The sequence below is a fragment of the Coturnix japonica genome, chromosome 13, assembly GCF_001577835.2.
Source record: "Coturnix japonica isolate 7356 chromosome 13, Coturnix japonica 2.1, whole genome shotgun sequence".
NCBI classification, from domain to species: Eukaryota; Metazoa; Chordata; class Aves; order Galliformes; family Phasianidae; genus Coturnix; species Coturnix japonica.
This window is the reverse complement of record NC_029528.1, coordinates 5,633,077-5,648,002: the sequence shown is the minus strand read 5'-3', so window position 1 is coordinate 5,648,002 and position 14,926 is coordinate 5,633,077. Positions and strand designations below refer to the sequence as shown.

Genomic DNA, 14,926 nt, shown 5'->3' with positions numbered 1-14,926 from the left:
TAAATATTAAATACCTTGTTCTGAATCCTCCTGTCCCAAAACATGACATTGCCTTTTTATGGAATGATTCAAAACACAAACATCCTTCGTAATCCTGTTGTATCTTTAAAAAAAATAAAAAATGTGGCATTTGCTAACGAGGCCATAAATATTGATGTCCTTTGAGGTCCCACAGAGCCCTATCATTTCTGCAACTGGCTGATTAATAATAGATTAAACACTTTAGATTTGCTTACTCTGGGCTTCGTAACTCTAAGTGCATCTGCCGTGTTGGTTAACAGAAGGGCTTGGAACTGGTGGGTCTGGCAGATAAAATAGGAAGATGGCAGCAGACACCTTCAAGGGACAAAACTCAACCAAAATCATCACAAGGACATCAGAGGCTCAGACTAATTCAGTGAGGAGCTTCGGAATGCATTTACTACAGGTAAGATTTTATGTCCTTGGAACATCTGCAGTGTTTACTACATTACGAGTACACATGACATTACACAGTAGACATATAACAAACTTTGCATTCATAACGCCTTTCATTCTGGGAGCTAGGAGGAGCCTTTGGCTGCATTTTATGTGGACCAGAATGGTCTGGTTTCAGATGTACAGAGCAGTACTTCCCAAAATACAAACTTCAAGGGACTTTTTGGATGTCACACAATAATGAGTCCATATCAAAGCTGAAAGAACCAGGCATTCCTGGTGTCTAAGCTTGTGTTCAGATCCATTGGAGACTGATAGCACAGAGCATTTGTTCTAACTCTGCAAGCCATGAAACACCAGGGAAAATACCTGGTGTTATTCTCCTTGTTGATATAATTAATAACCTCATTTATAGTGTTCTATTAAAAGAAACCAGAAGGCTGTATGAAAAGTCACATCTGCTCTTTTCAGCTCTGAATTCAGTGAGAGTTTTGCTGCACATCAGTTGTCATTCACAGCAGCATCACACAGGACTGTGCTTAACAACCTTGATCTCTAAATGGGCTCAACGGGGCAACACATTGCATCCCAAATGCAGCTAGGTCCCCTCCCATGCAAAGGTCAAAGACATGCTTCATTGCTCTGAAGACTGTCTGCCCATTTTTGGTGTGAAACTGGAAGGAACTGAATGTACACAGCAGCAGAGGATGCATGGGGAGGATTCCTAAAGTGAGCCCACGGGGCCCCACTCACACTGTCCTGTCTGCAGGAGGCTGCCTCTGCATGTCTGGATTTTCTTTTTTCTCTTCAAGCTCTTACAAACAATTCTAAAAAAGCCTCAACCAAGCCAGAGCAATTATCCATGTGCTTCACAGCAAATCATTGCCATTCAGCCCTCTGCCCACACACATATGCAGACACAGTATTAGCCATGCCCAACAAAGCAGCTAAAAGCACGCTTAATGTTAAACCTAAGTAGAAATTTAGAAAGCACTAGCTGGGTGTGCGACGCTTTCTGCCTGCTCTTTCTCTGTGGTACCTGGGCATGAAGGGTGCTGAGCCTTGTCCCAGAACCCAAGGTCACGCTCCACTGCAAGCACATGTACAGATGGCAGCTACCTCCCAGTAGCCTCTGAATTAAGAAAAAATTAGGAAAATGAGCAGCCTTTTAGCTGTTCAAACTTGAACAAATTGGATACGAACACTCAAGACTGGTGGGCAATATCTTTCTTAGTAAGTGCTGTGAATACAACACCTTCACTGCCATTCTGCATCATTGCAGATTCACACATACCCTTCACTGAAATGCAGAAATTGCTTCTGCAGGTTTGCCTTTTGAAAAGCCTGGATTGCTTCAGATTGCTTCACCTTACAAACAGGAGCTTCTGTATTACCGCACTGAATTGCAGCTATCACTTCTATGGTGTAAGTGCCCAAAAACCATCTCTAATTTAGTAGGGTCAGGCAGAGTTGTGGTACCTTGGAAGGGAACGTCAAAGAGGAGGGCAGAGCTGAGCCTGAGCTGACTTTGCTATGCCACTGCTAAGCGATTCCCTGCCTGCTTCCAAGGCAGAGGTACAAGCACTGCTCCATGGAGCTAATTACACTGCAACAAACCGACAGAAATTGAATGTTTTCCTCCTCTGATCAGGGCATTTGCAGGAGCTGAGATGCTCGCTGCAGGAATGCTCAGCAAGAGAACTGCAAAGCTTCCTATAGAAATGCACAACTGCTTAGAGAAAACGGACGTTTCTTAAACACCTTAAAGCACAACTTTTTCACTTACAAACCTGACTAGAAGGAAAGCCAATCTTTAGCCCTACTGATGTGGTGCCTTACACGACATAGAAAGGGATGCTCCAGAGAGAAGCGGTATCAAGTGCAGAGGAATCAATTCTCACGAGAAAAACACAAGGTAAAAAAGGTTTCATCTTGGTCCTGGGAGTTAGTTACAACTCACAGCTGGTGACCGCAGATCTGCTGCCATTCAGCAGCTGCATCCCAGTCCTTGACCAGTCTAGCTCAGAAGACACTGCAATCACCACTGAGAAGCTTCCTGGCCACCAGCCAGCAAAGTTCATTACTGTTTGGGACACAAAGCTTCCAAGCAGGTTTTGCTCAAGCACCAGTAAGAAAAATGCTTTCAAAAAAGGTTGAAGGAGGTTTTGTAGGAAGCGTTCACCACTGTTTGTGCTTATTCATTAGCTTGCATACCACTGTTTCTCTACAGCAGCTCTGAGCTTTCCTACATGGCAAACTACAGGCCTGATTTCTTTTTATATCATTTCTCATCCAGCTTTCTTCTCTCCCCTCAGAAATTCAGCCAAAGGAAACATGGTGTTGGATTTTCAGTCCCCTACCCTAGGGCCTCATTATCTGTCTCCAACCTTGTTTATTTACATTTCAAGGGAGAGGCTGGCAGAGAAGAGAAAACATGAGAGTTTCACTGCAAAGTGAGATCAGCCAGTTTTGTGTGTGTACAAAATCCCACATTTCACACTGTAGAAATAGGAGATGTGGCAGGGAAGAAAACTCAGGGGCTGTGGGCAGCATCTCATTTTACACCTTATGTGGACACAGACTTGTATGATCTCTCTTTGAACACACACACACACACACACAAAAAGAATCACCAACCAATGCTGTCCAACCTCCACCCTTACATAGATTTTCTTTCTGTTTCTCATATCTCAATTCCTCTGATCTCATGAAGGACATGAGCAGGAGGCTCCTACTGATGCTGTTCCTTCACTACCCTCTTATGAACCTTTCTACTACAACATATTAAACTCTTCCTCCTATATATTCTCAACATACTAGCTCTTCTCTGCAGTCATTACATTTTAGGGCTAGTGAGCTGCATAGTGGCCATCTTTGTACTTACTGTGAGAGGTTAAGTGGCCCTCGGGAACTGGGATATATTTGTGGAGATGGGCAGAAGTATGACAGAACTACCACTTTTCTGACTTATCTACCAGTTCTTAACAGCTTCTATCCCTCTCTCACTGTGTTCATGATGTCCGTGATTAGCTTCTTAGCGAACCCAAGGAAAACCATAGCAAATCGTTCTCTATCCTGGTCCAAACAAGGGAAACTCCTTGCATGTAGTAGGGCCATCCATGGAGCACTTTGCACAACACTCACTCCTAGAGCATAATTGTCTCTCCTCCTCACCGCATCTGGATGAATACATATGGCCATGATCATAGAACCATTAAGGTTGGAGAAGGACACTATGATCATCATACCCAACCATCAGCCCAGCACCACCATGCCCACTAACCATGTTCCCAAGCACCACATCTACCCTGTTCTTGAAAACTTCAGATGATGTCCCTTGCACAGCTGCTGTCTGCACTCAGAGCCCCACAGCCATAGGGGCAGTGGCTCATGACTGTCCTCCCTACAGTGGTCTCTGTAAGGACAGAAATGAGGTCACAAGCTGGGTCACAAGGACTGAACTGGGCCCTGTCAGCCTCATACGTGACAGCTGAGAGAGTAGGAGGCACTGCCAGTCTGTTGTGTGAACAGACTGCTATGCACAAAAAGGACAACCGAGCACCTGCCTCCTGCTCAGCCCCCAGCATACATCTGGCTCACCCGGGATGCTGCCACCCTCAGCAAAGCATGGCTGAAGTTAGGGTGGCACTGCACAGGGCAAGGTGAACAGGTAGGTAGATGAAATCTCCTGTGGCTTCAACTGCTGACACTTTTAGAAGGTGATACAGCTCAGTTCCAGGCTCTTCTCCCTTATCAAACACTGGGGAAAGATTTCTGGACATATCGTGCTGTATCTGCTAATCCACTTGGGAGTTTGTGTGGTTTTTCTTCTTTTTTTCCTTAATACAATATTCCTCAAACTACCTCCCGGCTGATTTTACTGGGCAACTTTTAAAAATTAAAAGTGCATACATATTTCAGCAAGAAATCTCAATAATTGAGCTGCACGGAGCTCCTCAGATGCGAGATCTTGATTTTACAAGTGCCCCGAGGAAACAATTTGGGAAATCCGCATTGCAAAGAACTGGGAAAATAAGTGGACAAGTTGCATCAACAGGATGAAATATTAATTAAAAGGAGAGCAACTCGGCAGCAGGGAAGAGAAATGCAGAATGAACTTGATAAGAGGCTGCAGCCACTGTGTGTGTATTGAAGAGCACAATAATTTTGCAGCCCACTTCAAGACGGAGGTCCCCAAATGGTGACTGGGATCTTAAAGGATGCTGTTACATTTACAAGATTCAGCACCCATCGGCTGTTGTCTGAGAGGGATTTGTGCCTAAAGTGCAGTCACAGCAACGTCAGGAGACAGAATGGCCATAAAAGTGTTTGCACAGACACTGAGCGTTTCCAATGATTTAGACCCTCCATTTGCCCTATAAGTGTTGCTCCAAATTCGCAGCAGCAAGAACTGAGGGAAAGAGATTTACATAAACCACCCGCAATGTTACTTAGGGATTTTTCTCTCTGAAAATTAATGCATGGGGTTTCACTGCTGAATCAGGGAGGCAGACAGTCCTACTGACTCTGGTAGTTCTTAGCACAGGGCTTGCAAAGGTGAGTGAGATTCACAAAGAGATTCCAGTGAGTGAAATCCAGCTCTGGGATTCATTTGATTTTGAGTCAGATCATCTTTTGTTGCTTTTTCAGTGAGATCTACACCTTCCACTTTAAAAGTTTAAAAAAAAAAAAAAAAGCCTAAACTTATGTAAAAATACAAGTTCTCAGTACTAAAGAAAATGGAGATTAATAAGAAAGAGCTTCAATTCAACATATCATTAAATATGCATGACTTGTAAAACAAGCTTATGGTTTTGAAAGGCTGACAGTTATCATCTAAATGCTTTCAGGCTGCAACACCAGGCAGCATAGAGAAGAGTTGCAGTAGTCACAAAAGGCTCCTCAACCACACGCATCCCTATCAACTCACCCCATTGCCTGGCTTTTGGCTTAGCAGTGAGCTGCTGATGGCTTCCAGGATTCCTGCCTGTGCCGTAAGGCCATCAGTTGTGATGCCTGTGCTTGGTGTTGTGATTTAACCACTTGCACATCTGGATGCACAGTAAGGTGGAAAGGTTGTGATCCACATTTTGCCTGCACCTGCTGGGTGAATTTCTCTCCAATTTATACATCTTTTTGCCATACAGTGAAGGTAAGGGCCAGCACATTTCAGTTTTTCACAGCACCTGGCCTAGAGAAATGAAACCCAGAAGGTAAAGAAAAAGCCTTCAGGAATTTCAGAAAACAGAACATATTGGGCACTGAAGCACATTCTCTGCATCAGCTGTGGGAAGAAGATAAATCACACTAACAGAAACTCAGTTTAGCCACATGCAGGAACACAGTGGTTTATCAGGGCAATTCAGAGTTAGTTATTAAATACTGTAAATATCATTTAAAAGAAGTGAGTCAGGTGGGCAGTGGGGGAAAAAATCAACAGTCTCGAAAGGACTATGAGAGCCTGCAGAAGTGATACAGCTGCACAGGGGCTATTATTTACTGTCTTGAAAAGAAAACACGGATACTTATGTAATCACTGAACTGTAATATGGCCCCATGAAAGAAATCACTTTGCCTAAAAGATGCTTTCATAATGCAGACCTTAATGATCCCAACAGCTGCCAAGTCAAACCCGTTTCTTCCCTGAGCAAAAATCCAGTAGGATTTCTGCTGATGTAGTATGAAACAGTCCTTACACACACAAAAAAACCCTAACAGATTCAAGTGAGAAGGTGCCTTGGATACCAATCATCCATATATGTAGCTCACCTCTGCCCAAAGCATCACTGGCAGCCATCCCTCCAGCCTGTCTGCCAGCTCTCCGTTCACCACTATCATGTTCAATCCACCCTTAAAACCAGACTGCCGGGCAGAGCTCTGAGTATCCAGCCCCAGTTCCCATCACCTACTGAGTTGCTCCTGTACGTCAAGGGCACCAAGTCTGTATCTCACAGCTCATCTCAGTGTGGGGACCTGACTGCCACACAGTGGCATGGTTCCCTTTCGGATGAGAGACAGGATGCAGTTTTTACCCTGACAATGCTGCCCTGCACGGTGGGTTGGTAGATGCAGAAAGAGCTGAGCAGTGATGATGACCGGTGCGTCTTATTCTAAATATCACAGTAGATATTGCTGCTGATTAATTGCACTCGGCAGCCTCATTAACAGAGCTACATAGTGAGGTTGGATGCTCCCATCCTATCTTCAGGTATCCAAAAAACAAAACAGGCTTTCTGGTATTGTGTGCAGGAGATGGAGAGATTGTTCCTGGAAGAACTGCTGGGAACAGGAAGGGGGATTTCGAGGAAATAGTGTCACAGCAAGAATCATCCCCTGGCCACTACCGTGCTTGCAAACCTCTCTCCTGGGATACCTGCTGAGAGGTCAGGAGCTGTCTGCTTGGCAGCACAGCCCTGTCTACTGCAGAGCAAAAATAAATCTTTGGCTTCAGATGCAGTCCTTGCTGAGAGCATCACGGTGCCAGCAGACAGCTCCACATTGACAGCAACACAGCAGAGGTCTCTCCAAAGCATCCTCTGCTTCAGCAGAGCCATGCAGGCCCTGTTGTCACTACTGACATACAGGTCATTCCCTGCAATCTCTTCTGTTTCGGAAGAGACAAGAGCTTTGGAAGCTCTAAGCGGAGATAGACATTCAGGAAGAAACCCTGGGTATTCATATTCACTTTGCAGACCAACATCTCCAGTCTTGCACAAAGCTCTCCTTAGCAACAGGGCTCCTGCTGCAGGATCTGCTGCTGCTTTCATCCTCTCCTCTGTCACCAGCAGAATGTAGAATCTGCATCTCCAGCTGCTCAGACCAACAGAAACTTTAACCCTGTGCAGACTGAAGAGCTGCCATAACACCGAAACAGCAGCTCTTGAGACAGCAGTGTGCCGAGTTTACACTTGGGCTTCCTACCTCATTTACTTCCCCTACAGCAGCCAGCTTAAGCCACTTAGGGCTGGAGCACCCACGAGCTCCTGCTCCCTGAAGCAATGGGAAACAAATGCACAGGGACATGGGGAGGATGGGATGGGTGGCACAGACGTGCCCTGCTGGCAGCAGGCTCAAGCACAACCCCAGACATCATCACATGTCAGTGCCAGCATGTGTGTGTATGTGTAGGGGGGGACTGCGTGTTCTGGGAAGCAAGGCAGAGGGACAGCACATCCTAGCACAGCGTTCGCAGTACGCGGGCCATATGTTTCTGGAAATGTCAGAATAAGAATCGTAATAGAAGATGGAAAATTACTTTCTCATTCCTGCAAGAGGGTTTTTTTGTCTGCAGTGATGCCTGAATTTGTCTCACTATCAAAGCAGGGACATGGACGAGGAAAGATCAGAAGGCAGGCTTGGGATGCTGCCACAGAAAACAAATGGCCCTGTAGCCAACACCCCATAGCCCCAGTATTGAAATGGATGGAACAAATTTATGAAGAAAATTCGGTGCTTATATATTTGCAAGGTCAGATGTTCCAAACTACTTTTATTTCTATTCACCAGATACTCCCCAAACACTTATTTTTCATATAATTGTCTTCAGTTCTATGCTGATGCTACCCATTTAAACACATACAGAAATCACGTACAACAAAGACGTGGAAAATATAATGCCTTCCCATTAGGGACATAATTTGCCATTCCAGCTACTTTCTAAAGCAATTGTTTACTAGGACAGCATGCAATGGGCTGAGGAGATTTACAAAGTCCTCCTCGTTACATCCAGGATGAAGTTGGTCGAGGCTATCCAAATTACACCCCTGTGGTATAAAATTTGAAGCAACAACTCCTGTGGTACAAGTTATTTAAGCTGACTACCAGATTGCTCCCTTTGGTTTGCAGTTCTGGGTGGATGTACTTCTCTACTAACGCCCAAGTAAAATCAGCTCCACTGCTGATGGCACAAAACGCATACACAGGAAAGGGAATACATCTTTGTTCGTCAGACACACGGAGCCTGTTGGTGCTCTACGTTCTTGACATGACAGAACAGTTCCTCCTTTAAGACTTCAAAGAGACACACCTCTAGGTTTGCTAAGGAACAAGAAACATGAAAGTGCACGAGAAGTGAGGAAGGGAGCATGACGGGCTGTAATCATAAGACAGGAGTTTACAGCGGCCATGAATAATGTAAAAGTTCTGCCCCTGGAGAGCAGGAGCCCTTGGAAAAATGTTTTCTCCAGATCTAATGGCTGAAACAATCCATTACAGGTGCCACAAGAGGCATCTGTCTCCATTTACATCCCCATTTGAGCAGATCCTGCAGCTACAAATTGTACTCTCGTCAAAGGACCACAAGCAACTTGTAGCAGCCAGCTAAACCTGTGAGCTGTAAGGAGAGTTTCTGACCCATGAAAGGGCAAGAGACCGGATGAAACCCTTGGCCATCTCTCAGAGGATATTGTAGAATGTGCAATGGCTTGAAAGAAAGGTCAAAATAACGTTCTGGGTTGTGGATGACTTGAGGCACACAGACACTAAATAGAGCAGGACTGTGCAGCCTGAAGAGGAGATGACCTGTCGGCGGCTTGACAGACATCCATAATAACAGGAATGGTTGGGAAAAGGTGAATAAGACACCAGCGTAGCTTATTTCTCACAAGAAAAAAATAGGGGAACATACAGAAGAGGTCAGGCAGTAGGCTTAAGACAAAATTTTTCCATCTGATACAGCAATAAACCCAGTCACTGTGCCAGATGAGTTCCAGAATAAATGAACTCCAAAAGACATTACAAATGTTCAAGGGGTAGCTCCACTGCTGGCTGTTAAACACGATAATCCAGATACACACTCCATGCAGAGGGAAGCCTTACCCCCCAGACAGCACCAAGTGAGGAAAGTATCATTTGCACTCTTCCCTTAAATGTCTGTGACACACAATTCTCAAAGACAGAGCACTGACTACCTCAGTATTTGGCTTGGCCCAATGTAATGGCTTTTGTGTTAAGCATAAACAGCAGAACAGACCTTTTATAACTTGGCATTCATACTATACAGTATGAGATTCTGGCACCTCTCTTCAAGTACACTTTGTATGTTCAAATGTGATGGACACAGTTGCATGGAGGAGTAAGGGCTTCTCTATCAGCTATATTCAACTTGTTATTTATGCACACAAGCACCGTATTCAAACTAAAAAGCAAATCTTAGAGCAAACAAGAGCTTCTTTTTACATCTTTAACCAGTATTTAAATGGCTCTTTCATTATTTCTTGGAGAAACTAGTTAGTACTTTAAAGATATTAGGAAATCATACTGAAAAGACCAGACCCTGACAGACAACAACATGCATTATCTTCTTATCTGATTGGTGCCATAGTTTGCTCACATCTACATGGAACAGCCTTTGAACCACACATTGTGAGTTTTCTTCCATTCATTGCTTTAAAAACTCTTCAATCTCTATGAAAGGTTTGGTCTCCTTTCACACTCTGCTTAAATGACGCAGCTTTTAATGAGCTGCTACACCTCATTGCCAGGCACTGTTTTTTTCTGTTGATTGCATGGATTCTACAAACAAATACACTTTCTCTGCCTTCTCTCACCCGTAAGATTTAATTCTACCAAGAAATAGCTTCTTATGCTAAACATTCACATAAAACACATGTATATACCTTAAATTCTACTTACAATTTCTGCGTACCTTCTAAAATATGATAAAATAGAGACTTCAGAAATAATCTAGTTATTGTTTACCAGAGATTTTTCCAACTTGCCCTTCCAACGCCACCAAAAGCTCTAGGTCTCACTATCAGTTGGTGTAACTGAGGATATCCAGATTCAATACCCATTTTCAAAGAAACATTGTAATGAGTTCTGTAGGAGACTAAGACTTTCGGGGGGGGGGGATTCTGTGCTCCATGGGGCTCCCCACCAGCACCAACATGACTCTTCAGACTTGAGAACTGCTTTTTTCTGTCCTTAAATGTTCTCCAAAGTGAACTGTAAAATCGTGCATGGACCAAATCCAGATTTAAAACTCATACAGACCTCCATGCCAGGAAGAACCAGAGCCTCAGGGAATGTAACAAACACCACTCATGAGAACAACCAGATGACAGCATATTAATACACCCTGAACATTATCTACATGCAGACTTGGGTTGCCAACACATCAAGCAACACATCAGAGATAAAAGTTCCCAGTCATTCCTGGCAATAAGTAGGAGTTGGTACCAGCACTGTTCCACCAAGGGTTAACTGGACTTGAGAGCAACATGAAAGATCAAGACAAGAGACAAAAGAAGAATCTCATCCTTCTTGTGCCAGTAATTAGAAGTCCTTTTACCACCTTCCAAACACAGGAGAATCCCTCATCCTGGGGGAATGGATCTCTTTATTCAGCTGCCTCCTCCCAAACCAGTGGGCTGGTGTCAGAGAGATAATGTAAGATCCAAAGCAGAAAACAGCCTTGAAGCTCATTGATTTAGATACATTACAAAGGACTCATCTTGTCCTCTGAACTCAGTGGGAAACAGCCTATGCATGTCCCCAGAATGCCATCCTTCCTCTGACTCAGATCCTGGCCCAGTGCTTGCCTTTGTCCTTTCTGTCCTTCTCTCCGTCTCCTTTCCTCTTTCTTCTGTTTTTCCCCCCTTTAAGACTTTTTCCCAATCAACACTAAGGAGAGAGTCCCACTCTTATTTGCTAAAATAACTAGTAGTTAAACGACTGACATTTAAAGCAACATCTTTGGCTTCAACATTGCTCCGCAGGGAAAAGATACAGTGATGAGTGTGTGGGGAGAAGGAGGAATAGGATATGGATCATGCTTTTGAGAGGTTTTTTTCCCTTCAGGCTGTCTTCAGACTCCAGCAAGCATCACTTCTGCTGGAGCTTTTATGGAAAACACATTTCTAAGTGGGAGACAGACAGGGAAGTCCAAGTAATGTTAAAAAATAAGAAAAATCACTAAAGCACAGATCAAACAGAAGGCTTCTGCACTGGAAGCCTCAATAAGGAGAATCTACCCCTTTGGCTACCTGCTTTTCTCCCTCTTTCAGTCAGTACTACAAGATCATTCCAGACTGCATCAGCATACACAAAAGCGAACCAGACCCTGATTGGCAGCACACGCTGCTGCACGGGATTGAAGTAAATTAACAGAACTTGGACACCTTTAGGACAAGTACATTTGCATGCTCTGTGGACAAGCAGATCTGTGCCACTGAGCTTGCTGCACCCCTATGATACCACATAGACTCCCAGGGTTTTCCCCTTCCCCAGTAGACTCTGCAAGTACCTCACCTGCAGGGACATCAGTAACTATCAGCATCCCTACTGTTGCCAACTTTCCCTTCTGCTTTCCAGTTTAGGCAAGTGAACTAAAGGCAAACTTTCATGCAGATCTTCCCTATCTGCTTTACCCTATGGAGCAGGGTGCCACGATGCCTTCAAAAGAGCTTCAGACAAAGCACCTGTCGGTGGTTTGTTCTGTTCTAGTTTGTCTGGAAGAAACAGACATTTGCACTCGCATCTGCAAAATCTCCTCTCATCTAGGTGAGATTTTTCCATCTTTCACCAGAAAAGCTTCTCTTACAAGCAAGGAATGCAGCAAGCCAGCTGCCACCTAATTAACAGATGGGCTATTCATATGGCTTGCCAGTTCCCTTGGGATTTCACAGAATGAACTGTCCTGTGGGAGAGCTTTTCTACCAAGATTTAAACAAAATGCCTGAAAAACGAAAGGAACCAGCTTCTCTGCCAATAGCCATGTAAGGTTTCACCATTTAATATCCTCCAGCTTTGTTTCCAGGATTTATAATACGCGGAACAAGGTTTAATAGTAACAGCAATAATCCTTGTGTATGATTCTGCACAAAGAGTGAGGGCAAGATTCATCACCATAAAGGAAAACTGCATCCAATACCATTGGGCTGAAATCTCCCAATGAATCAACTCTGCCTACGCCTGTTCCTCTCTCAGGAGAACCACTTGCAGCATCTCTGTGTGCTAATGTATAATGCACATATCTGCATTTAGTGAGCCCCTTGGAATCTCATGCCATGCCTCTTGTGGTAATACTATGGACACAAAGAAGTAAAAAAATGCATCAAAAACACCTCCCCAGCCAATATAGCTCTGTTGTCTTTTCCCAGTCCTCCAAAACGAACAGCCTAGAACAAAGATTTTGGAACCCATCCCAGTAAACAGCTACTAAAGGAATTCTTATTGGGCATGGTAGGCACCTAATGGCACATGCAAAGAAGCACTTTACAACACACTGCAAGAACTTGCCACTGACAAACATGTGGCAGTATGTAGAGTACGCGCAGTAGCTGGTGCTGGGTGTATTAGTTTGGAAGTAAAGAGACCGTGGGTGTTTATCACTCTTACTCAGTGATGACAAGCCAAAAGCAGTTCTGAAAAACCTTATCAGCAGCTGATTCACCTCCGCTCTGAGATGCTCTGCTGGGGTATCTGCAGGCAAAGCAATGACAATTTGAGCGGTTCTGATTTTTAATGCACAAACGATGGGGTTAACAGTGATAACAAACTGTGCTGTCTGGTTTGTAAAGGTATAGGGTATGGTCTGCTGATGATTCCAAGAGAGCTGGGCTGGAAACCCTTTCTCAAAAGAGAAATCTCCCAGAACATAACCCGAGCACAGAAATAGGTTGCTAACAAAAAACATCAAATAGCATGAGATACAATAAAATCACAGAAGCCACTGCTCAGTGCTGTCTCTGCATAAAAGCCAAGGTTTTAAACAAGAAAGTTTCATAACCAGATGACCTCGTCCATCCTTCCTTTCTTTTCATTTTCCCTGCTAAAACCTATGCTCAAATCAAGCATCTTTAAGATCTCAGTCCCTCTGCATATTTTGATGCAAGGTGGACTGACAAAAAGGATCACACTTGTGCCATCTACAGGAAGAAGGCAATGGGAAACAGAAGGTGATGGGCCAAATAAATCCTTCTTTACCACCTTCCCTCTCCAATTCATTTTATAGTCAGCTCTTAGTTGATTTATACAAGAGAAATAAAAAAGTCTATAGGCAGGACACTTCATTTCTATGACAGAAAACACACACCCAACCCAACTGCTGCTCAGGGAACTTGAGGGCAGGCTGTTTTTGGATTATTTTGCACAAGGTTTTTCTTGTGCTTTCAATTTCAAGGCTGTTAATCATGCCTTCAGCTTATGTCATGATGAAGTCCCTTGAGGAGAACAGGACCCAGAAGTAGGCTCCTTGACATCCTATATAATGCAGCTTCATTTGCTAAATTGCTTTTCCTGCACTGATGTTATAAGGTGCTCAGCTGGAGCCTGTACACTAAATCTTTCCCCCCCATGAAAATAGGCTGACAGAGAGAGACCCAATGACACATTGCAAATGCACTTCTGCTGTGAGCTCTCATATGGAAAGTTAATACTATTTCTATCCCACATGCAGATTTCCTCTTCTGGAATAAAAAGAAATAATAAGTGCAGACACAAAAGAGGCCTCCAGTGCAAGGATCTATGGGGAGAGCTGACACAAAGCCTTCAAAGGTGTGGAGAGAATAGGTGCTTTGAATGCATCCCAGGAATCAGGCTGTGAAAGGACAGGGAGAGCTAGGTCATTAACCCTTTCCTATGCAAGCAGCTTGGAAACCTAGTGCAAAATGCTGCATCCTTAAATATCTTAACCCAGAACTGAGCATTGTCTGTGCTTTTAAAAACTGTATATGAGGTGGGAGAGAAGGCACCCAAGGGCCACAGATTAGTGAGCAAGGAATTCTGCAGTAACAACCTCTCTGAAATGACACATAGATTCATAGAAACTTTGGAAACAGAAGGGACCCTTAAAGGCCATCTGGTCAAATCCCCCCTGCACTGAACGGGGACACACACATCTCCACCAGTGCTCAGAGCCCTCCAGCTTCACCTTGAACGTCTCCAAGGTCGAGGCTTCCACCACCTCTCTGTGGCACCTACCAGTGCCTCACCACCCTGACTGCCCCACCACATGTGGGCAAACACTGCTCATCAACTAAAGTATTGCTTGCATTTGATTCACCCTCAGATGAATTCACCTCCCTGGAAATGGAATCCCGCTGTGTTCACCCATACTTCAGCACCTCAGCTTAATCAAGAGTTTGTTCTCCTTGACAGCCTCTAATCATCATCCAGTCAGTTTACCGAGGGAAAATTTTTTATCCTTTCTGCTAGAATTCATTTTTATGACACCTACCATAAGAGATTTTAAAAAATTAGGCATTAAAATGGTTTATAGAGGGTATTTTTATAATCCACTAAGCTGTTTTCCATTTCCACAGATATGACATCTCTCAGCTATAATTTATAAATGCCATCAGTTAACAGGCACAGAATCTTATCCTACAATTTCTCCTCTCATATGCTTTTCCCATTTAAACTTTCTGTTAAATCTTTGCTGTGCTGCTAAATCCAGAGAGATTTGTCCATAGCTGGGAGGGAGGAAAAAAAATATAAAGTTTAAGTAGCTAATTAGTGTCACTGGATTTGGGGCATCCTATCATGAGAGAATAGAGGGGAAACATGT

At 43.9% G+C, this 14,926-nt stretch overlaps 1 protein-coding gene across 2 annotated transcripts in view; it reads right to left on the bottom strand.

Annotated features, from left to right (window-relative positions):
- GRIA1 (glutamate ionotropic receptor AMPA type subunit 1) overlaps positions 1-14,926 on the bottom strand; it is a 115,009-nt gene that overhangs the window by 83,622 nt on the left and 16,461 nt on the right. The window lies entirely within an intron of this gene.